This window comes from Protopterus annectens, chromosome 5.part0 (genome assembly GCF_019279795.1).
Source record: "Protopterus annectens isolate FY-2018-M chromosome 5.part0, PAN1.0, whole genome shotgun sequence".
NCBI classification, from domain to species: domain Eukaryota; kingdom Metazoa; phylum Chordata; order Ceratodontiformes; family Protopteridae; genus Protopterus; species Protopterus annectens.
Genome location: NC_056735.1, coordinates 785,927,871 through 785,952,882, shown reverse-complemented (window position 1 = coordinate 785,952,882; position 25,012 = coordinate 785,927,871).

Sequence of the window (25,012 nt, the reverse complement as noted above, 5' to 3'; positions counted from 1 at the left end):
GAAGAGAGAGGGATCTACATATCTGGTTAAAACAGTAAATGATGAAATTATTATAATGAGAGAAATGAGAAATGTAAAAGGAAAGGTAGAAAGAGCAGAAGAGCAAATTATAAGTATTGCAGTCCAGCATGTGGAAAATGTGTAAGAGTAAAAAGAAAAAAAATAAGAGAGAATGGAAAGTAAAAATAAAATCCAGAACTAGTTAAGGAAGTAGTTGAAAAAGAAAGTACTAGTGGTGAATTTGATGAAGTATTTGGGAAAGTAAATGTTGACTCAATATCAGGCCCAGATGGGATAGGATATGTAGAGTGTATTTGGTAAATGTACTAAATGAATGAATGATTGAAGGAAGGGGTTGTTTATGAAGAGATATGTAGTGGGATATCAACATTTATATGGAAGAAAGATGAGAAGAATGAAATTAAAAAATATTGGAGATCCATCACACTAAAGAAGGAAGGATGAGGGATACTATGGAAGAAAGTATATATGGTGTAATTGGGAAGGGATGTGAAGAATTGTTATTATTTGTGAGAGAACGTATGGATGATGTTATAAGTAAAAGGGAGGATATAAAATATATGGTATGTGATATTAGCAAGGTAGTTAATACCGTAGAACATGATTTGGGGGATGTGTGGAAAAGTGTAGAATAGGTAATAGAATTAGGAAAGTATGTATGTAGGCATATCAGAATAATAGAGTGAGCGTGTTAGAGAATGCATGTTTGGGTAAAGAAATATACGTGAAGTATGGTATAAAACAAGGCTGCCCCATGTGTGGAATATTGTTTGCATTAGTAATGAATTGACAGTGAGTGAAGTAGCTTATAAAATGAAATATTCTAGATAGGTGATGCAAAAAGGAGGTGGTGATTTCAGTAGTTTTGACATATGTACATGATATAGTTGTTGTTAAGAACAAAATATGGATGAAAGAGGTGCTGGTTTGTCTGAATGGATATTAAAAAGAAATGGGAATGACCCTGAATAAAGATAAAAGTAAGGGTTTGTGTGATGTGGGGAAAATTGGGGGGGGGTGTATTTTTCTATGAATAAAGTGTCTTTGCTAGGGAAACATTTGGGAAAAATGATGTCGTTATGATGCAATGGGAGGCTTTGATAATTGAAATGAAGGAAATATGTCTTCTGTGGAGGAGGTATAGATTAGCATTCAAGAAAAAGGTTTACCTTGTAATTTCTGTATTAATGGGTAACATATCATATAAGTCAACTGTTTTTATGATTCCAGAAAGATATTAAAATGAAATTGTACAATTGGTGTTTTTCTTCATTTGGGCCTCAAGATTAAACCAAGTGAAAAGAGATGTGCTTTATATGAGTGAAGATGAAGGGGGATTGGGGTTACTAGATCCAATTGTTTATTCTGCTTCTTTAAACTTGTATAGAGCATTAAAATGGGTAAAGGAAATGAATGAGAAATTGATAGTGAGAATGTTTAAATCTAAGTACAAATTATTCAGGGAAGTAACGAGAATGAGCAAAAGAGAAAACTGGCATGTAAATGAAAAATTAAAAATTATCAAGAAAAAATACTAACATGGAAAATAAAAATCAATGTTATAGAGATGGTTAGAAGGATGTACCATAATAATGTAATGAACCAGTATTATTTCATAAATCCATGGTGAAATTGCCAGAAGAAGCGATTAACGCCATTAAATTAAGAAAATGTGTTGCAAAAAGATACTAGAGTGTCAGGGTTTTTTATAGAGGCTGGCAATAAATAAGTTATCAGTAAAGGGGAATATGTCATATAAAAAAAAAAGTTAAAAGAGTGTTTATTTTGTGGGTGGAAGAGACAGCAAACCATGTTTTCTTCTGAAATGCAAAAGACTGGTGAAACTCTGGGATAAGTTGATTTTTTAAATGTTAATGACATATACAATATAGATATGAATATGATTGTGTATGGATATTATAAGAACAAGAAGAATGAACATGTGAGAGTGGTAGATAAGGATTTGTTGTATGTCGTCTTCTTCTTTTGGCTTTTCCCGGTTAGGGGTCGCCACAGCGGATTACCTGTCTGCTCATGATTGGCAGTGGAGTTTTACAGTGTTGAGTTTCCAGCCTGGTGCCCAACCTTCCACTGAAGGCACACACATGCATACACTCACACCTAGGGCCAATTTAGAGTGTCCAATCCACCTACAGCATGTCTTTGGGATGTGGGAGGAAACCAGAGCACCCGGAGGAAACCCATGCGACTACAGGGAGGACATGCAGACTCCACACAGAAGGCACCTTATGTAATATGGGTTATTTGGAATGAAAGATTGAATGGAATTTTGTTTAATGGAAAATGGAGTTGGAGAGATATAGCATAAAAATATTGTAGAAAAATAGGTTATGGTTGTGGAAATATGTGGGTCAGTTGTGAAGCATAACAGAGATGATAAACATAAAAAAATATAAATGTGTATATCTGTGCCTGTAAATATGCACATTTTGTGCATATGTAAATAATGTTTTTTATGGTGTGTTAAAAAAGGACCCTAACCTTTTCAATAGGAACTGTGGGATTTTTACATCCACAAGAGCTACAACCAATGCAAACAGATAAGATCTCAGTTTACCATCTCATTTCAAGGAAGACACACTCAGGTGTGCAGCGTCCCCTTATACTGAACTGCAGTTACAGCAATCAATCTACATGCTATGAGAATAAAATCCACAGATTCCGTCCCAAAGTAATGTGAGCTGCCTGTTGTACCACTGACACTATGAACCATAAAACTGAGGAACTCTATGACTGACATTGACAGACTGTAATCCTCAGTGATTTAGAAAAAAAATAAAAGAAATTAAAGGGGGGGGGGGGGGCTGGCAGTTTTTGTGGAAGATTAAGACTCTTGCATCCCAGTAGTTAAGGTTAAGGATCTGACATGCACACCTTAATAAAGTATTTATGTTTTTATTGCTGTTCTTTCCACACAATTATGGTTTGTTTTTTGTGGTTAGTTAGTTTTCTGTGCTTGTATAAATTCGACCTGCTTTCACAATACTGCTCACCAAGCAATGGGTTTTAGCAGTACCATGTATAGATGCAGGCACCTAGAACTGACATTTTCTCTACAAAACTACACTTGAAACTTCCCCAGTCCCCAGCTGCACAAAGAGAAACTAGGTTGGTACTGACAAGTACTGCTCCTTGAGTTTTGCATTAAATACTCATGTTTTACTTTATACTTCCTTAGCAGCCTTCTTTTCAAGTAAAAAAAGGGCCTTGAACCATGGATATGATCTCTCCTGCTATCTCTACAGGCAGCTTCATGGATGTGGGCATCCTAAGGCAATGTAACAATTACCTTGGGTTTACTGGAAAACCACTAATTCTTAAACAAACTGATAAGGTATGAAAAAGATGTAATCATACAATGTCAATCTAGGCAAAGCCCTCACATACAAGCATTCCTAATAACAGTCGGTTTGTCAGTAACACAGTCACTGCACTCATCATGTGCAGTAAGGATTAGACATATAAACCCATATATGCTGAGGCTCTTAAACGTAATCCTCATCACGTGACTAAAATAACACCAATCACAACACATACAGCCATATCTCATGGAACCTCAACTTCTAAGCCCTTAAGGAAAGTCATAACACAACCCAATATTTTGGTCATAAGAAACTACATTGTGAGACACACAGATGTTCCACTCACCAGGATGAGTAAGGAGAAAGTCATGGTCAGGTGTCTACCAGGGGCCAGGGTTTGCCAGAACATGCATGCACTCAGGTTATTGATTTGCAAGTACCAACATGAGTCAGTCTTAGTACATGTGGGTGTAAATTATCTCAGATGTACTTCCATGGACTATATGAAGACAGACATGATGGAACTCTTGGATTATGTGTCCTAGGCCAGTATGAGCCTAGCATTAAGCAGCATTCTACCTTCTACAAGGATAATGCCACAATATGAACAGAAGATGATTGACTTTAATAATTGTCTTAGTTTTGGGTGCCATTCCAAGGAATATGGTAGTTGTCAGCATGGGAGGGCATGGTTGACAGACCCCACTGTTTTGCTAGGGATGGTCTGCACCTGTCTCTTTAGGTTTTTGAATATTGGACACAACATTTTCCTCCGCATTTGTGCCTTTTTTAGTCAATGCAAAACTGACAAACCTTCTGAAATATTAAAACCAACCATAGTAAATCTAAAGGGGTTACTGGTCAATGCTAGGGGTCTTAAAAAACTCCACTCTTACCAAGCTCTCATCTCCCTGGAGAATACAGACATTTGTGCAGTTACTAAGACATGGTATAGAAGCACGGATAGCACCCAGCAGTACAGGGCTACAATGCCTTCCATACATTTAGACTAGCTACTGCACAGGCTGGGAAAAAGGGTGGATGAGTCTTGATTTAAAACAAACAAAAAATAACAAGTAATCTCCCTGGTATCCCTGAAGTCTCAAAACAACCCACTAAACAAGTGTAGTGGGTCCAAAAACAAAACAGTGTAAGAAACTTCTCTGTGTGGAAGATTTTCAGTCCATATATCTCTAGTTAATCACTATATATTAATTAGTGTATATTAATCAGATCAGACAAAAGTAGTAGAAGTAACGAACGTAAACTCATCTTAAGTAAAAAAAAAAATTATAAAAAATATATAATTGTACAGAATTACTATGTATTCGAAAGTAATCCAAACACGGCAGGCAGCTGTTTCCAGTCGAAAATCCTTTATTAAGTACACAGACAAGCTATCCATCTACTTAATAATCTGGTTAAATAAGAGGTACCACACCATTGTAAATTTTATTTAAAGTACATAAGGGTTATGTTATTATGACAGCTACGAAGTAGGGCAGGACCAGCTTGAATGTCACACTGATGAGGGAAAGGGATGTGAATTTGACATGTGTACCAATAACACTTAGTTTTACAGCACAATAAACCATTCCCTTGCCTGATAAAAAGTATTTATATATTTATAAAGCTTGTGAGGAAACTATTACTCTAGTTTTGTTTTACTTGGATCGCTTGTCTGTGTACTTAATAATGGATTTTCGACTGGAAACAGACTGCCCGCCTTGCTTGGATTTCTTTTGAATACTTTGCAATTCTGTACAATTATATATTTTTTATAATTTTTTTTTTTACTTAAGACGAGTTTAAGTTTGCTACTTCTACTACTTTTGTCTCGTCTGATTAATATGCACTAATTAATATACAGTGATTAACTAGAGACTGCATTGTTTTGATTTAAAACAAAAACAGACATACTTCAAGACTGATCAAACAGGATGATGGGCTTGAGCATCTCCACATCCAAATTACCATATGCAAAGTCCCGTACCATATCCTTGTAAGCTAAAAGCCCCCTACTATGACCTAGGAAACATATTATACATACTTAAACTTATTGGACATGCTCACCATTCAACCTAATACCATATTCATGGTGGCATTAACTATCCAACTGCAAAAGGGAATTTTCTGTGTGTTTCTACCAAAAAAACAAAAAAACAAAAAAATCCTTGTTTTCCCGCCTTCCTCGACTAGTTTAGACCAGTTTACAGGCATTGCTGTATTCTGGGCTGTGGTGTAGTTCCTGTGTTGTCCATTACCTTACTTGGATAGAAGGAAGTTTCTTTGCTCACTAGTGGGAGTGGGGAGCCTTGAGCAGCCTACCTGTCCTTGGGGGAAGTGACCTCAGCACAATAAGCTGTAGTAATTGGTTGTTAGGGACCATTTCCAGCTCTTTTGTAGTTCACTGTTTAAAATCCGCCTCTGGGCATTTTTTTCTGGCTATACTGCTCAGACAAGCTCCACGTGGGTTTACAGAGTGGTCCTAGCAGCAGGGAACTCAGAAAAGCGACTACCTTCTGGATTTAAGTATCTTTGTTTTTTTTTTCACTTGAAATAGCTTCTGTAGCTTACCTTGAACTAGCCTGAACTGTTTTTTAACTCATTGCTGCATTATTTTAAAATCTGCACTTAAAGTTACATTTTAGTCGAATTTGATCGAAAGTTTGCTTGGTTGTATGTTTAATTTAACTGTGAAGGCTGCCCACTAAAGTGTGCTAGCCTGTGTAACTAATTTATCACTGTTTCTGCATTTTCTGTGTGTTTCTACAAAAAAACAAAAAAACAAAAAAATAATCCTTGTTTTCCCGCCTTCCTCGACTAGTTTAGACCAGTTTACAGGCATTGCTGTATTCTGGGCTGTGGTGTAGTTCCTGTGTTGTCCATTACCTTACTTGGATAGAAGGAAGTTTCTTTGCTCACCAGTGGGAGTGGGGAGCCTTGAGCAGCCTACCTGTCCTTGGGGGAAGTGACCTCAGCACAAGAAGCTGTAGTAATTGGTTGTTTGGGACCATTTCCAGCTCTTTTGTAGTTCACTGTTTAAAATCCGCATTTGCACGGCTTTGCGCGGTCGTGCGCATAGCGCAGCGCCGGTTAAACAAGGTTAAACTTTTTCTGGCTCCACCAAGTCTGTTCTTCAAATTTTCCCTTAAGGAAGCTCTACTCTTAGTATAACCAGACTACTCATTGTATTATAAGTCTAGCACTTGTTCTCAATACTTCTCTACTAAGTAAGCACTCTCGTACTAAGTAAAGCACTACATCTACTTACCACCCCTGTGAATACCCACTTCCCTTAAAGGTATACCACTCCCTTATACTGTTCTAGCATGTTGAGTGGTAGATTACTGGCATTGTCTCCAGTTCTGCTGGTCAATCTTGGCATCTTGAGACAATGCTACAATTGTCTCATGTACACAGACAACCCTCTCCTCCTCCCAACAAACACAAATACATGTGAGAGATGCAACTATATAGCCAAACTGGAGGCTGAACTCTCTCAACTCAGGGCTGGCATGACCAGACAGGAGGAGATGGCAACCACACACACAACAATCCCAGTCCCACATAGACCTACCACAACTGCAAACCAAACACATAAAAACACAAAGACATACTCTGAGGCTCTAATAAAAAACTTACCAAAACAACAGAGGCTCCCAAAGCAGACATCCAAAAATCCACCACCTCAAAGCAAAACACATGCAACACATACTTCAATAAATCAGTGTGTTGACCAATCGCAGCCCTTAAGGCCAAACACCTTGCCTGATACACTAGTAATAGGTGACTCCATAGTCAGACACACTGATGTCCCACTGACCAGGCTGAACAAGGAGAAGGTGACTGTGAGCTGTCTATCGGGAGCTAGGATCCACCACATAACAAACGCACTCAGGTCACTCCAAAGCAAGTACAAATATGACTCCGTCATTGTCCATGCTGGTGTGAATGACCTGAGACGTACCTCCCTGGACTACATGAAAAGAGACATAGAGGAGCTCTCCGATTATGTAGCCCAGGCTGGTATGACCCTGACCCTGAGCAGCATCTTGCCCTCACCAAGAATGATACCACAATACAAAGACAAGATGATCAGCTTTAACAATTGGCTCAAGTACTGGTGTCATTCTAAGGGGATCCAATGTCTGTCTGCCTGGGATGATATGTTGGACAAGCCACGCTACTTCACAAGGGATGGCTTACACCTGTCACCACTGGGCTTCCGGATATTGGCTAAGGCTCTTGCCACCCCCATAGTGCCTTTTTTAGGCAAGGCTCAAAAGACAAACCCACCTCCTTAGAAAACAAAAATGGAAAAAAACTAAGGGTAATGCTGCTCAATGCCAGAAGTCTAAATCTCAAGATGCAGGCACTTGATGCACTCCTCAGCATGGAGAAAATCGACGTCTGTGCAGAAACTGAAACCTGGTTCAAGGCTCCAGAGAGCACCCCAGTGCTACCAGGCTATACCTCGTATCATGCTTTTTGGCCCCAAAACCTGGGCAGAACCACAAAGGGAGGGGGAGTGTCCATATTCATAAAGGACACCCACACCTCCAGGTTAGTAGCAACACATGAAGCATCAGAGACCATACAGGTGCAACTAACCATAGGCAAAACTGCTATACAACTGGTAGCATGTTACAGACCACCCTCCCAATCTCAAGGACCCCACTCAGCCTTCCTGAAGACATTGGAGGATATGAATGTATCACAAAATACCATCATACTGGGAGACTTCAACTACCCAAACATAGATTGGGTACATTACTCTAGCCCTAATACCCTAGCCCAAAGGTTCCTGGAATTCATAAATTCAAATGCACTGGAACAACTAGTCGCCTCTCCCACTAGGGGAGATAATATACTAGACCTGATCATCACAAACATGGGGACAAAATGCTCCACACCGGAAGTATACTCCTCACTAGTGAGATCTGACCACAAACTAATCACCCTGGATATACATATCCCACCTCCACCCCCAGCACAAAAGACCACAGTGAAAAACTTCTCAAAAGCAGACTTCACTCTTCTTAAGACTGAGATGGTATCCTTTAAGCCCACTGTGCCAGTGGATACCACATCCCACAATGCCGAATCATTCACAAATGATTTCTATGGACATCTCCAAGAATGCATGGATCATGCAATCCCAAACAAATCCAAGTCCCTCTCCACCAAATGTAAGCATCCTGTCTGGTGGACCTCAGCCATAAACAAATTGTATAACAAAAGAAGGAAGCTACTGCACGTCAGAGCGAAATCCCATGAAGGAAAGACATCTCTGATCAACATTAGCAGAAAACTACGTTCTCTCATAAAAACATCCAAGGCAAACTTTGAGAGAAAAATCACTAAGGACACTAAAGATAACCACAAAGCCTTCTTCAGCTATGTTAGAAACCTGGGCGGAAACCCTCAGATATGCTCAGAGTTGGTTCACAACAACAAAAAATACACTGAACCCACAGATATTGCTAACATTCTGGCTGACAGGTTCAGTGCAAATTTCTCGCCTCCTTCACCCCCAAAAGAAGAAATACTTATCCCAGCTGAATGTAATCTCCCTGTCATCTCAGATGTCCAAGTGAGAACCGCCCTAAACAAAGCAAAAAACACAGCATCAATGGGACCTGACGGTATCCCGAGGTGCGTGTTACGTGACCTCCAAGAGGAGCTAAACCCACACATAAAAATGCTATTTAACATTAGCCTTACTTCGGGATATGTACCTGAACACTGGCGTACAGCAACAGTGGTCCCACTCCACAAGGGGGGTGCCTCTACAGACCCTGGAAACTACCGCCCCACAAGCTTGACTAGCCTGGTCTGCAAAGCTATGGAAAGAATCATTATGGAACTCATAAACAGAGACATAGGGGACCTACAGACGCTTGACCCCACCCAGTTCGGCTTTGTAAAGGGCAGATCCTGCCTTTTAAACCTGGTTGACTTTTTTGAAACAGGCACTAGAGCCATTGATGAGGGCAAAGCAGTCCATACAACATACCTGGACTTGGCTAAGGCCTTCGACACAATACCCCACTCAGGCATCATAGATAAGCTAAACAGCTTAAAATTAAACCCTTATGTCACTAGATGGGTTGCAAACTGGCTAAAGGACAGAACCCATAAAGTTAAAATCGCTGGAGCAATGTCAGACTCAAAGCCAGTCACAAGTGGTGTCCCACAGGGATCTGTCCTGGGACCCCTCTTGTTCGGCATTTATTTCTCAGATGTTAAAGCAAACATGGGAGGGCTGTGGCTGACAAAGTTTGGGGATGACTGCAAACTAGGCGCCATAGTCGATACACCAGCAGATACACACATCCTACAAAAAGGCCTCACTGAAACTGACAACTGGTGCCGTAGTCACGGCCTTAAAGTAAATGCCAAAAAATGTATAGTCATCCCTTTTGGAAAAAACAAAGTACCCACAAATTATCACATAGACAGCAACCCACTGAGTACAGAAAAAGTAATCAGAGACCTAGGGACCCAAGTAGACAGCGACCTCTCATTTGACACCCATGTTGCCAAAGTGGTTAGAAAAACATTCTACCTTGCACACCTCATCATGAAGGGTTTCACATCCAGATCCAAGGATGTCATTGTACCCCTATATTCCTCCCTCATCAGGCCCATGATTGAGTACAATGCCCCATTTGGTATGTACCTCACCCGGCACTTGCAACAGCTGGAGAGACCACAAAAGTACCTCACCAAAAGGATCAAGGGTCTCCAACATATGTCTTATTCTGCCAGACTAAAGAAACTTCAGCTCTATTCAGTAGCATACCGCCTGCTCAGAGGTGATCTCTGCCTGACGTACAAGGCCATGTCCAATCAGGATCTGATGGACATGCTCCACCTCAAAAAATCCAAATCCATCAGGACCACGAGAGCTAAAGACTTAAACCTCAGCACAAGTATGAATAGGACATGCTGGAGGGATAGATTCATAACCCAGAGGCTTCCCATGCTTTGGAACAGGATCCCAGTTTGTATTAGGCAGAGCCCCTCACTGACTTTCTTCAACAGAAATCTTGATGAGTGGATGGGAGATCGTAAGTTTACCCCAGGGGTCACATCTGTGTCACTGCTAGACAGGGGCACAGTAAACTAATTCTATTATATAAGGGGACCTTCACTGTGTCACTACTAGACAGAGGCACAGTATTCTAGATTTATTCTGTACATTTTTGTACCATTTCATGGGGTGGCAAAAGCCACTTCACTATGGCTAGGCTTACAAATGCCCCAGGGCAGATAGCCTAGTACTATACTATGAAACTATGAAACATTGTGGGAAGAAATAGCCAGGGAATTGTTATGTCTAGGCTTGTATAGGCCCTAGGGCCGATAGCCTAGTACCAACCTATGAACCAAACTTGCAAGCCCAGAGATTCTTGAACTTTGTCAACACAACACCTTGGATCAGATTGTCCAACTGTCCAAATGCCCACTAAGGGCATGAACATACTGGATTTGGTCCTCACTAAAATGGGAGGATACTGCATCCACACTAGTGTAATGTCCTGTCTGGAAAGGTCAGGCCATAATGCTGTCTGTCTCATTTGAAAGGAAAACAAAACCTCATGATATTTTTCCTTGTATTTTTGAACACTAAAAATGAAGTCGCAACTCTCTAGCTTGTACTATCATTACTCCACAGACCTGTTTTTTGTCCCCGATCATAACTTTACTGTGAACTGTTTTATTTTGATTTACCTTCTTATTGTCACTCTCTGACTGGGAATTAGATAAACTATTTCTCACACTAATCAGAGCTAACATTGCCTTCCCATTTGTTGTAGGTTTGGCAGCTCAGCTGCCCAGAATTTTGCAGAACATCCCTGAGGCTGCCTCATATTTTGCACTGCCCCTTGTAAAGGTTTTTGTTTACTGGTAAATCACTGAGGATTATAATCAGTAAATAATGCCAGAAATTGGAGTTCCATGTTTCTTATTGTTCACAGAAAATGAATGTTCTGTTAAATTTTTCTAAGTGGATCAGAGTAATATTTAAAAATTATCTGATTTTGGGCCTTTGCCACCCCCCCCACCCAGACACACACAAACATAGACACACATGCAGCCTTATTTTTAGCTTTGTCCAGAATTCTAAAGCCAGGAAGGTGAGTGCTATGGATAAAACTAATGAACATGAGAAGCCAGGTTTGTGAAAGAGGATGGGGCCTGTACAGCTAGAGGTGATATACACCAGTCCCGGTCTTTCTGACTATCAAAATTTATCAGCTTTTGTATTAAACTGTATCAAATGTCACTAAATGTGGAAAAAATCCCCAACTGTTCATCTTGAACCTTTCCCTTGAGAAGCTTGTAGTTCGATAACTTGCACTTTGTTGTTTAACTAGTGATATCCTAAATAAACTTAGAATTTTCTACATTAAAGTTTGGTAACACATCAGTAAACTGAGGAATCACAGAGTGAGATGTGTATAAAATAAGATGGCTACTGCCATCAGAACTCCATCATCTTATATGTTCTGTTTCAGAAGAGCATAAAATAGTCTTTTCCAGTTTGAGGAAGTCAAAATGAGTAAAAGCAAATCATTTTAAGCATAGTTCATTCTCATTTAAGTGACCAGCTGTACCTTAGACTATGTAGTGAAGTAACGTGTCTTATGTCATGTCTCTAACAAAGAGTAACACACTGTTAAATGAATGGTAGGAAGACTTTTACCTATCCAAGGTGTACCTCATGACCTATGAATATAATGCAATAATCTGTACATGCACTATAGTCCAAGAAAATTTGCAAAAACTAATTATAACTTTTTCTATTATGGCTTAATGTGTTTCATTACCTAAAGTCTATACTTGATCATAGTGTATGTGTTTCCAACATGTGCACGACAGAGCAACCTCAAGGTGTTACTCATATGAGCCTATTGCATAAGATTTTGTACCTTCTATTAATCTTTAAATAACTTACATACCCATTAAAGGTTATTCTGATTTACATTTCATGCTATTGATTCCTTGGCAACACCTCTGAACCTCTTGGCACAAGAAGTCTGGAAAGAGCCTAAAATAATGGGGGACAAAAGCCCCAAAAATAGGGGCAGATCTTAAATATTGCTCCCATAAAACTAGAAAGTTGCTATAATAATATTTTTTGCATTTTCATGTATTTTCTGAAAGATATGAAGTCTGAAACTCAAATTTATGTCATTATTTGGTGAATGCAATTCTCAGTGATTTGCCAAAAAAAAAATCTATGTAGAACAGACTAAAAATGAGACTTTTTGCAAAACTCTAGACAGTTGAGAGGTACACTTGGCATTATCTTTGTAATTTGTGTAGTATATTTCTAGTCTCCAGCTCTATTCCCCATCTGAGTAGCATAAGCAGTGTGCAGAACTGGTGGTAAATGGCACAACCTTCATTTACCAGGGTGACATAGGGAATCTATTGGCTGATACATTTAGTCCTAACTTCACTCTCCATTAGCCACACTATCCCCTGTGAAATCCCTTCAGGCATATCACCCTCAATTATCAACAGGAAGTTGGTCCTGGTGGTGCTCACTAAGGCCAAAAACACTACTTCAGTAGGCCTTGACAATATCACTGGTTGCCTCCTAAATAGCCTAAAACAAAACCTAGTAGTACCACGAGGCACTCTTCAGCTACAGCCTCAACACATGTTATGTGCTAGGTGAATGGATTATCATGGAAATGATCAACAAGGGCATTGACAACCTACACACACTGGATCCATTCCAGTTTGGCTTTGTTAAGTGAAGATCTTGCCTATTCAGTCTGGTAGACTTCTTTAAGTGGGTCATGTAAAGTGATGCATACTGCCTGTCTTGACCTGGCCAGGACATTCAGTACAATACCCCACTCAGGTATTGTTGACAAACTCTCAGAACTAGACATAAATCCTTATATCATTCACTGGATTTCTGGCTGGCTCACAGATAGGACCCAAGAAGTCAGGATCAGTGAGATCACCTAGATCAGAAGACTGGTCACCAATGGAGTACTAAGAAACTAAATGGCATGGAGAAAAAAAATCAGAGGAAAAACATTTAAAACTTTAATGTGGTTAAATGCTTTCATTTCTCTAAGGAAACTTCTTCAGAACAAACACATTAAAATCCAGGATTTAAATAACAAATTAGAAGTATCACATGATGGAGTCACATGACACATCCACTTGAAATAATAGAACACTTTTATTTATTTATTTATTTATGTATTTATTGACATTTAATTACCAGGAAAGTCTGTCTGGGTAGAAGCCCATTTTCAGTGGAGTGCCGGGAAGAAAAGCTCCAAATTATTACAAAGCATTTTAAGAACAATAATTTTACAATCTTCAAAAATAAAACAAAAATACCTGCAATTTAAATATTTATAACAAATCAGACATAATATAAAACCATTGGTCAAGAATTGATACAAGATATATGACAATCATTTAATATCTAGAGAAGGTTTTGAAAGTTTAAAGAGAAATTAAAGGTAAGTTAGTCTAATACAAATAGGATTTGCAATATGAAGTGAGGGGAAAACATGCTTATGGTATATTTAGAGAGAAAGTCAGGGAAGAGAATTAGATAGCAGTAAGTAAGTAAGTGAACAAGGGAGAGTAAGGAGGTATAAGGAAAGAAAGGGTACTTGTTCACATATAGGGATACAGTCTATCCTTGTTTTGAGCAAGAACAAAGCCAGATTTTAGGTAGGAAGTCTTTCAGAGTGGCTTTGAAAGATGGAGTCCCGGGTCTTAGCAACCTTGTAAAAGTACAGACATTACCCAGCAGATTTGCTAGGTTTGTAGACCTATATACTATATAATACATTATAATCCTAAAATTCACGAAATCATAAAACACATTGAACATATCACAAATATAATATAAAAAACACATCAGCAACATAAAATGCATTTAATAATATATCAGCTTTATTTGCTAAAATGCTGCTAATGGAAATGTGTTCATGTAACCCTGGATACTTAGTTGCATTCAACTATATTTGCCAAAAATCTTCCCTAGCCTGATTTAATTTTCCAGTTACCCCCGTAATCAGGATCAACAACCTTTTTCTAATAAAATAATAAACATTTCTTAAAAGAATTACATAGTTGGGAATACCTAAATAAAGCATTTGTAGTATCCCCATTCTTAATTGCATACAAATGCTCATAAATTCAAGTCTTTAGTGCACATTCAGTCTTACCAACATAAAACGTCATATAAGTAAAACATATTGCAAGATAAATAACTCCCATAAAGCCACAGTTAAATTTCCCCTGAAAAAAACTATAGCATGAGGATAGAAGGGCAGTATCACATCGATCCCATCTAAAAGAAAACAGCATTGGAAACATCTACCACATTTACTAATTCTCCCCTTATTTAAAACATGACATTTTGTCTCCAAAATTGATTTTATATTTCTCTTTCTCCTAAAAACAAAAGAGTTCATAACCCACTTTCTATATTAAACCAGTAGAACCAGTAAAAGTTAAAACAGCCGACCAGTTACTAGATGTTTTATTTCAAACAATGCATTTTTTTTATTTTAAACACCCATTCACCAAAAGGTAAAACCATGGCCTTACTGTAATTATTTCTATCAGTTTAGTCTCTTCTCATAAGCAAGATGTTCCCATCACTCCTTAGTAGAGGGGCAAACTCTTAATTTTCTTTTTTTCTTTAATTTCATTCATCACCTCAGTTAATAAAGTTTCTGGATACTCTCTCTCCTTAAACATCGTAATCAATTTATCATATTCCACATCAAGTCTTTCATCTTGGGAGATTATGCAGGATAACCTAACTAATTGCCCTTTAATTAATCCTATATTCTACCACTTGGGGTGACTACTCGTAAAATATAAATAATTATCAGAAAAACTATATTTTCTAAAAAATATTAGATTTAACTCTGCATAATAATTTATTATTAAACTCAACATCTAAAAAATTCTTAACATCTGTGCTTGTTTTAGTAGTGAATACAAGGAAATCAACTAAGTATTAATATATTCAAAAAAATTTCCATTCATAACCAATCCATAATAAAATATATATGGTCCAAATATCTAAAATATAAAGGTATCTTGACCCAACAAAGACATCCAAAAATGTATGTAGATTCCCACTGCCACATAATATTGACAAATACTTGGGCCTATGATGCTCCCACTTTTGCACCTTTAATTTGACGGTAACATTCTTCCTCAAAAAATACAAAATTATTTCTAAGGACAGCATCTCGACATTCACCTATAATTTTTTATCATCATTGGACAATTCTTTGTATGTGGTCAGGGCTTTGTAAAACCACCTCATACCAACATCATGAAGAATAACTAAAAATAAGTCCTTCACATCAATAGTAGCCATAGCATAACTATATTGGTATTCATGACCAGGTAACTTCCTCAAAATATTCCAAGAATATTTCACTATATGTGGCTTGTCAAGAATTTTAGGATTATAATGCATAATGAATTATATATACTTTTATTATTTGAAGTGGATGTGTCATGTGACTCGAGTGGGTCATATGATAGTTTTAATTTGTTATTTAAATCATGGGTTTTAATATGTTTGTTCTGATGAAGTTTATTTACAGAAATGAAAGCATTTAACCATATTAAAGCTTTAAAATGTATTTTCCTGTGACTTTTCTCCAATTGCATACATTTTGGGTTATTTGTTTGGATTTTGTTTTTTAGGAGCACCAGAAGAGCAGCCCAGGGCTCCATGTTGCACTTGCTCTTGTTTGGCATCTATGTCTTGGAAGTAATGTCAAGGGCTTTTGGCTCACCAGGTTTACAGATATCATAGAGTCGTCTAATGAGAGTAACATCCTACAAGAGGATCTAACACAAAGAAATGAGTGGTGCCAAAGTCATGGATTAAAACTAAATGCAAGGAAATGCATTATAGTGCCCTTTGGGAAATTGTCCACCTAAGCTAATCACTCCATCAATGAATCATTCCTAAGAGTTGACCAAATAGTTAAGGATCTGAGAACATACGTAGACAATAATCTGACATTTGACCTACATGTAGTCAAGATTGTAGGAAAATCACTCTATGTCGCTCAATTCATAAGCAATGGTATGGCATCCGGATCCAAAGAAGTAACGGTGCTACTCTACTCAGCCCTTATCAGACCCATCATTGAGTATAATGCCCATATGGCATGTACCTAACCAGGCATTTGCAACAGTTGGAATCCCCAAAAAGGTTCCTTACCAGGAGAATTCAGGGTATGAATATCTTGTCCTGCATGGATCGCCTTAAGTCCTACCTCTGTACTCAGTCTCCTACAGGTTACTGAGAGGTGATCTATGCCTAGAATATAAGGCATTCTCAGATTCAGCTATGATGGATCTCTTACATAGCCACAAAAAACAGGACCAGAAATACTAACTAGATCCAAGGATCTGAACTTTACCTGTGACATAAACATAACATGCTGGAGAGACTGATATGTTTCTCAATGGATCCCCATGCTATGGAATAAACTCCGCACCTACGTGAAGCAGAGTTCATTCCTGACCTTGTTCAAAATAAAACTTGATCATTGGATGGGAACTCACAAATTCACCCTCAGTTTGGCCTCATATCTCTGATGAACAGAAGTTGATAGTAAATAAATTAATCCCCGACTAACATACCCACACATGACCCTTAGCTATTTCTTTATTAACATAACCCACCAAATAGGCATCCGAGGCACTAAGGGACAAAACTGTTTTGAGTTGCATGCCTAGGCTTGTTAAGTTTCAAACCATTTGGCTATTTGAGAGTAGCTGGCATAATGGTTAAGGTCTTCAACTTCATTGTATAAGTTACAAGGTTTGATCCTGACCTTCGACCAATGCCTGTTTGATGTTTGCATGTTCTCCCTGTATCTATGTGGTGTTCCTCCCACATCTGAAAAACATGCTGAGTGATTCCTTCTCAAACTCACCAGTGAATGGAGCTGTGGGCAGCAGCAGACTCTACATGGTACCTTACAGGGGGAAAAGTTGTGCAAATCAACCACCTTCTGCATCTTCTGTGGTGTGCAGTATCCTCAGGATAGGAGAACATGGATCACAGACTGCATGCCTTGGCAGGGCTAGACACTTGATGGTGTAAAATATGGCTCTAGGTGATTCGGTCATTTTGACTAATGTTGCCAAAATGGGCATGGGTAGTTACTGGTGATAAGTGGGTTGAGGACCTGAACTATGCCAGGTATCCAGAGGTCCCAACCGATGCCAGGGATCCATGCTAACAGTGGGAGGCCAGTGTGGGCCTGCCATAATGCCTAGCAGCCTTGCCCTTGGTCAATAAGCTACTGACTGGCCAGTGTCTAGTTGCCTAACCTGGGTTACTTGGGATAGCTCTGTTGAGTGAAAGCTGGACATAAACCTGACAAACATGAACTGAGAATTGCTACACTTAATATAGTTTCACTGACAGGATGTAGCTTGGAAGTAGATGACATGATGATACAGAGGAGGGTGGACATCCTATGTATCCAACAGAGAAGATGGAAGGACTTGGCTTGCGATCCCCCTCCCTATTCAGGTGCTGGAATTGGGTTGTGATAGTGAGGAAAAGAGTGCATTCATACAGCAGTTGCAGGACCTACTAGTTTAAGCAGGGCAGCATGAAATGGTGACTTGAGGACTGTCTGGGTCCACATGGGTGGGACAACAGGAAAGAGAGGCCATGTCTGGCAAATGGCTTGATAGTAAGTAACACTTTTCTCAGAAAGAGAGACAGTCACAAGATCAAAGATCCCATACACAAATGACCAATATGCAACTCAGTTAGACTTCTTCCTAGTAAGGAAAGAGCACTGGGGTAGAATCAATGACTGATTGCAAAATTATCCCCAGTAAAACAGTCAGCCAGAGAGCTGGTCTCTAAGGTCAACAGAAACCAGCCTGAAGACCTGGAAGTTGGCTGGAGAGAAAGCACAACAGGTCAAGGAATCAGGGCTCTAGCACCTCAAGAAAAGGAAGAAATAGGTGGAGATGAAGAAGAATGGCAGTGCCTCATGTGTGAGGACTACAGACAGATATGTGCCTGAGCCAGGTATGGAAATAAGGTAGATAAGGAAAGCTGGTGGTGGAATGTAGAAGTCCTGGAAGTGATCAAAAGAAAGAAAGAGTGCAGGAAAAAGAGGGAGATAGAAAAGACTGACTTGGCTTGAAAGGAATACTGCCTCGCTAACAAAGAAGCTAAGAAAGGAGCTGCAATAGCAAATAATAGGTCACTGGAGGCACTCTACCAATGTCTGGAAAGTCAGTCAGTAGGTGGCACAAAGAAACTATATCAGGTTGCAGGGTAAAAATGGTAAGAAAAAGACAGTAGTCAGACACCCTCAACATGCTCACCAGTCCACAAGACATCAAAGGCAGATGAAAGGAGCATTTCCAGCAACTTCTGAATGAAGAAAACCCCACAGAAACTGTATTGCCCCAGAAACAGCCTATGATGAGAGAAGAAGAGGAGCCCACCCTAGAAGAAGTAAGAGCACTAAGGAAAATGAAGTCAGGGAAAGTAGCAGGCTCCAGGGAGGTCACAGCACAGCAGATATGTTAAAGTTGTTGAGTGACATGGGGAGAAATGTTTCCTGAGGTACTCATAGCAATGTGGAGAGAAAGGAATATCCCAGATGACTGGAGAATAAGCATACTCATGCCAGTGTACAAGAACAAAGGGGATATGTAGAACTCTGGGCAGTACAGAGGCATCAAACTATCACAATGCCTGAAAGTTCTGAAGATGGTGATTGATAAATGGATGAGCAGAGTAGTAGAAAGTAAAATGGGAGATGAGCAGTTTGGATTCAGATCAGGATGCAGTACAACTGACTCAATGTCTGCAATCAGACAGACAGTTGAGAAGAAGCTAAAGATGAGGAAAGAGTCCAACTGGGCATTCCTAGACTTGTAGAAAGCATATGACATGGACCAAAGAAAGCTGATTTTGGCAGTACTTTGGTGGTTCAAAGTCCCAGAAACATTGGTAGAATTAGTGGAGGCTATGTACAAGGATCCAATGACTCAAGCACGAATAGTGTTTTACCTCACAGAGAGGTTCCCAGTGGGAGTGGGTGTGCACTAGGATTCAGCTCTGAGCCCACTGCTGTTTATACTGGTAATGGATTACATTAGCAAACAGGTTGGTGGGAAGAGATCAGCAAAGTTTCTGTATGCAGATGAATTTCTCCAAAGCCAACTTCATGCTTCTTAAGACAGAAGTGGCAAACTTCATGACACCCATGCAGATGGACAATACAGTTACAACTGCTGAATCCTGCACAAATGCACTCTATAAGCACTTACACAAGTGCATGGATCGTGCTATCCCAAACAGAACCAAGGCACTATCCTCCAAAAAAAAAAGGAAGAAGCCAATCTGGTGGTCCCCTGCCATAAACAAACTCTACAGCAGAAGGAAGAAACTGTTGCAAAAGGGAGTAAAATCTCATGAGTGGAGGAGCTCCCTGGTCAGCCTCAGTAAGAAGCTATGATCCCTTATAAGATTCTCCAAAGCTAGCTATGAAAACAAAATCACCACTGATTCTAAAGACAACCACAAAGCATTCTGTAGCTATGTCAGGAATCTCAATGGCAACACCCAGATCTCCTCTGAGTTACAGCACAACGGCACAGAAATTACAGAACCAACCGATATTGCCAACATCGTGGCGGATAGGTACAGTGCTAATTTTGCCCCCCTCTCACCCCCTAAAGGGCCCATAATTATACAGGAAGAATGGAGAGTCCCTGTAATCACAACTAAGCAGGTAAAAGCTGCATTCTCTAAAGCCCAAAACACAGCATCCATGGGACCAGACAACATCCCAGGCTATGTTTTACATGAACTTCAGAACAAACTGGCTCCCCGCCTAAGCACCATGTTCAATCATAGCCTCACATCAGGCTTTCTGCCCACTGAATGGTGCACAGCAGCAGTTATCCCACTCCACAAAGGGGGAGCCACCACTCATCCTGGGAACTATCGCCCTATTAGCCTGACGAGCCTGGTCTGTAAGGCCATGGAATGTATCATCATGTAACTCATCAACAAAGACATTGGTAACCTCCAAACTCTGAATCCCACCCAGTTCAGGTTTGTGAAAGGCAGATCATGCCTCCTGAACCTGATCGACTTCTGTGAGGCAGTCACCAAAGTTGTAGATGAGGGTAAGGTGGTTCACATAGCCTATCTTAACCTCGCCAAGGCTTTCAACACCATCCCACATTCTAGAATTATAGATAAACTCACTAAAATAGGTATAAATCCTTACATCACAAGATGGGTTGTCAACTGGCTCACTGACAGAACCCACACTGTAAAAGTTGCAGACTCCAAATCTGACTTCAAACCAGTGACAAGTGGAGTACCACAAGGTTCAGTCCTGGGACCTCTCCTGTTTGGTATCTACTTCTCTGAAGTACAGGGTAACACAAAAGGCCTTTGACTAACGAAGTTCGCAGATGACTGCAAACTAGGAGCTATAGTCGTGTCCCCAAATGATGTGGACATCCTACAGAAGGGCCTCACTGAGACAGATGCCTGGTGTCAGAGCCATGGCTTCAAGCTCAATGCCAAAAAGTGCATTGTCATCCCCTTTGGTAAAGACTCTGTACCCATGAACTACCACATAGACGACAGTCTACTTAACACTGAATGTGTGATAAGAGACCTTGGGACCCAAGTGAACAGTAGTCTCTCCTTTGATAATCACATCGCCACAGTAGTCAGGAAATCCTTCTACGTGGCACACCTCATCACAAAAGGGTTCTCATCCAGGAAAAAAGAGGTCATTGTTCCCCCCTACTTGACACTCATTAGACCCATTATAGAGTACAATGCCCCTTTTGGAATGTACCTCACAAGACATCTGCAGCAGCTGGAAAGGCCACAGAAGTACCTCAGAAAGAGGATTACTGGCCTCAAACAGATGCCCTACACTGGCCGTCTCAAAAAACTCTAGCTTTACTCCATAGCATATCACCTACTCTGAGGTGATCTCTGCCTAACATATAAAGCTATGTTAAACCCAGAGCTGTTGGACATGCTGCACCTAAAGAAATCCCAATCCCTCCGAGCTACACACTCTAAGGACCTAAACCTTGTCACCACAATAAACAGGACATGCTGGGGGAATAGATTCTTGTCCCAGAGACTTCTCATACTCTGGAACAAGCTACCCATCTATGTCAAGCAAAGTTTCTCATTAGCACTCTTCAAGAAAAATCTTGATGAGTGGATGGGAAATAGGAAACACACCCTGGGGATCACTTCTATGGCTCTGCTCGACAGGGGCACAGGAAAATAACTTTCTTGGTTAGCATAAACCAGAGAACCTTGTTGGCTAGGCTTACTTAGGCCCTTGGGCCAATAGCCTAGTACCTACCTATGAACCTATGTAGCATTACAAGCTGAACTGAGTAAGAAAGCAAAGGATAGGAGAATGGAATCAGAAATTAAGGCACATGGAATGAAACTAAGCAAAGATAAGACAGTGTAATGGCAGCAAGTTGGGCAAATCAAAGCTGAGAATTGAGATAGAAGGGAAGATAGTGGAACAGGTAAATAGCTTCAAGCAGGGAAGGGTGGTTGAGAAGAGGGGAAATCTGAATAAAGAGGTCAAAGCTAGAATCAGAGGGGCTGCAGCCAACTGGCATAGAGCCTCAGGTGTAGTCTATGACAGAAGAATGCCAAAGAAGCTGAAAAGTAAGGTGTACAAGACAGTGGTGCAACCAGTACTACTGTATGGTACAGATACCTGGTCAGTAAAGGTAGAACAGATGAAGAAGCTAGAGGCGATAGAAATGAAGTGACTGAGAAGGGTGGTAGGATGCACACTGTGGAACAGACAAAGAAATTATGACATAAGACCAGAAGTCAAAGTAGTTCCAATTGCAGAAAGATCAAAGAGAACAGATTACAGTGGTTCTGACACTTGCAGAAAAACAGAAGACAATCTGATGAAGAAGATTTGGACAGACAAGAAGAAACTGAAAGTAATTGGAAATGAGGATGTCCAGAAAAGAGGTGGATGGATTGTGTGAAAGAAGATCTATGACAGTCAGCCATGAGTGTTGAAGAAGGCAAGAGTGTGCCATTGAATCAAGAGAGAGATGGCAACAGTTAACATGATACCCTGACCCCATGTAAAAAATGGAAAAAAGGAGGCTGATGATGATGATGTCTAAGCTTGTAAAGACTCTGGTGATTGTCAGCCTGGTATAAACCTATGAACCTACAAACAAGTTTTCACCTGCCTCTCCATCTGTAGTACTTCCTTTTATTACTCCTCACTGCAGACTCTCATTGTTACCTTTAACACCTCCATTTTATACCCTATTTTCATTTGTTTACTCATTAAACTGCCTTACCATTTAACCATCTTCAATGTGCAAAGGGAAGGAACTGTGACTGCTACCCAGCAAGCCTTCATCTGACTAGCAAGTCCGGGCAGTAAAGCAGTACTGTTGATTTTACTGAAATAAAAGCTATTTAGTTGATAGTAGTGGCAAAGTAGGTTGACAAAACCATGCCCCACCGATCTGCACTGCTGCAATCTGAACTGTATTCTGGTGGTTCTTTTTCCTCATTTTTGTGCATATAACAAGTGTGATTTGGGTAGGTAGTTTGATCTACACACACAGCTGACTTTTTGTGAGAAGTTCAGCTAAGCCGAATGGGCCACAAAGCAGATGTTTTACTGTTTTTCGGGTAGCTGAACAGTATGTTGTAGCCCTAATGGCTACTAATAGTGGACAACACTTGGCATTATCCTCATAAGTAAATAGTATTTGATAGAGGTACTTGTGAGGGTATTACTGGATAACAGCAACGATGCTGTGGTGTGTTTCACAGCCACTGAAGTATGACTAGTAAATTCCACTCAGACAGTTATCGGAACATGGGAAAGTAGATTCTGTATGTTAAGAAATATTGTTATGCAAAACACGGAACAATGGTAGGTAATTAAGACAATGCATTTTTGTTGACATGTATGCAGGAAGGAGTGAGAATGAGAGCAAATTCCACTAAAAGGAATACAAAATAATATGCATGTACAAAGGATGTCAGTGGTCTGATGAGAAGTAAAATGAGAAAAGCTTATAAAAAGATAGGCTACGATATGATTATATGAAAGATAAAATGCTAAATTCCAGTTCATCAGACCAGCACACTAAATCTGCAGTTCACTGAAAAGAGAACCACTGCACTACTAAAAGGTGTTTAGTATGTGTGAGGTCTAAGGTTTACCCTATTTTCTAAGACTGCTTGACACTGTTGGAGCTGTTGGACATGCTCCACTTAAAGAAATCCAAATCCCTCTGAGCTACACGCCCTAGGGACCTAAACCTTGTCACCACAATAAACAGAACATGCTGGAGGGATAGATTCCTGTCCCAGAGACTTCCCATACTCTGAAATAAACTACCTATCTATATCAAACAAACTCCTCATTAGCACTCTTCAAGAAAAATCTTGATGAATGGATGGGAAATAGGAAATTCACCCCGGGGATCACCTCTGTGGCTCTGCTCAACAGTGGCACAGGAAAATAATTTTCTTGGGTGTCAAAAGCCAGGGTACCTTTTTGGCTGGGCTTGTATAGGCCCCAGGGCTGATAGCCTTGTACCTACCTATGAACCTATGAACTGGGGTTGGTATATTTATGGGTGGGAGATGAAGGGAGGCTTGCCATCCTGCAAAAAAAAAACTCATAGTAGTAAGCTGATTAGAGTTCAATGAACTGCTGATTTTATGAGTTTGTTCTGATGATCCGGGGCACAGCAGTTCATTCTTTAATGCTTCACAATGAACACTGATCATGAAATATGACAAACAGTACAAGACAGGCCTGAAAGAGGAAGAAAGGCTCAACCAAGAGACAAAACAACCACAGAGAAAGAAAAGATTAGAAGTGTAGGGAACAAGCAAAACAATCTTCAAATGCATAGGGAAACTTTTAACAATGGATAGACCTTTGAATTTTTGTAAATGGTGAGGGTGGTGGGAAAAAGTCTGAAAGTGCCAGAGATGAGGCAGTATTGTATATTGTACTGAATTATGTAAAATGCAGGATACAATCAGCATAATGGTTAAGGTGTTTACCTTACAGACACAAGGTGCAGGTTTTGATACTCACATAGGGTAATTGGCTAGGCTTAAAATGGCCTGCAAGGGCAGTTGGCCTAGTACTAATCTATGAATCTATAAGAAGGTAGTAAAAGAGTGAATAAGAACAGGCAAGCATGAAATTGACTGGATAGGTGGTGGCAAAGAAACTCAAATCCCTCATAATAAAAGCAGAAAATCTGGATGAACTACCTCCATTATTAATAAAATAGACTGTAGTAGTAGTAGTTTGCAAACAATCAGATGAACTATTTCATCTCACATTACAAACTAGAGTGGTGCTGAAATACTAGATGATGGAGATGTTACGGACTCTTTTACAATAGCCAGAGGAATATTTATAGATCTTACTTAGGCTGCTGACCTTATTGATTACCTCACTCTAATAAACTACTTGCTTGACACAGAAATTTTACCAGAAGCTTCTTCCTGATAAATTTTGTCTCACCAACCAGACTTTTGAAAGGTATAGCATAAGGATCAAACTCAGCTC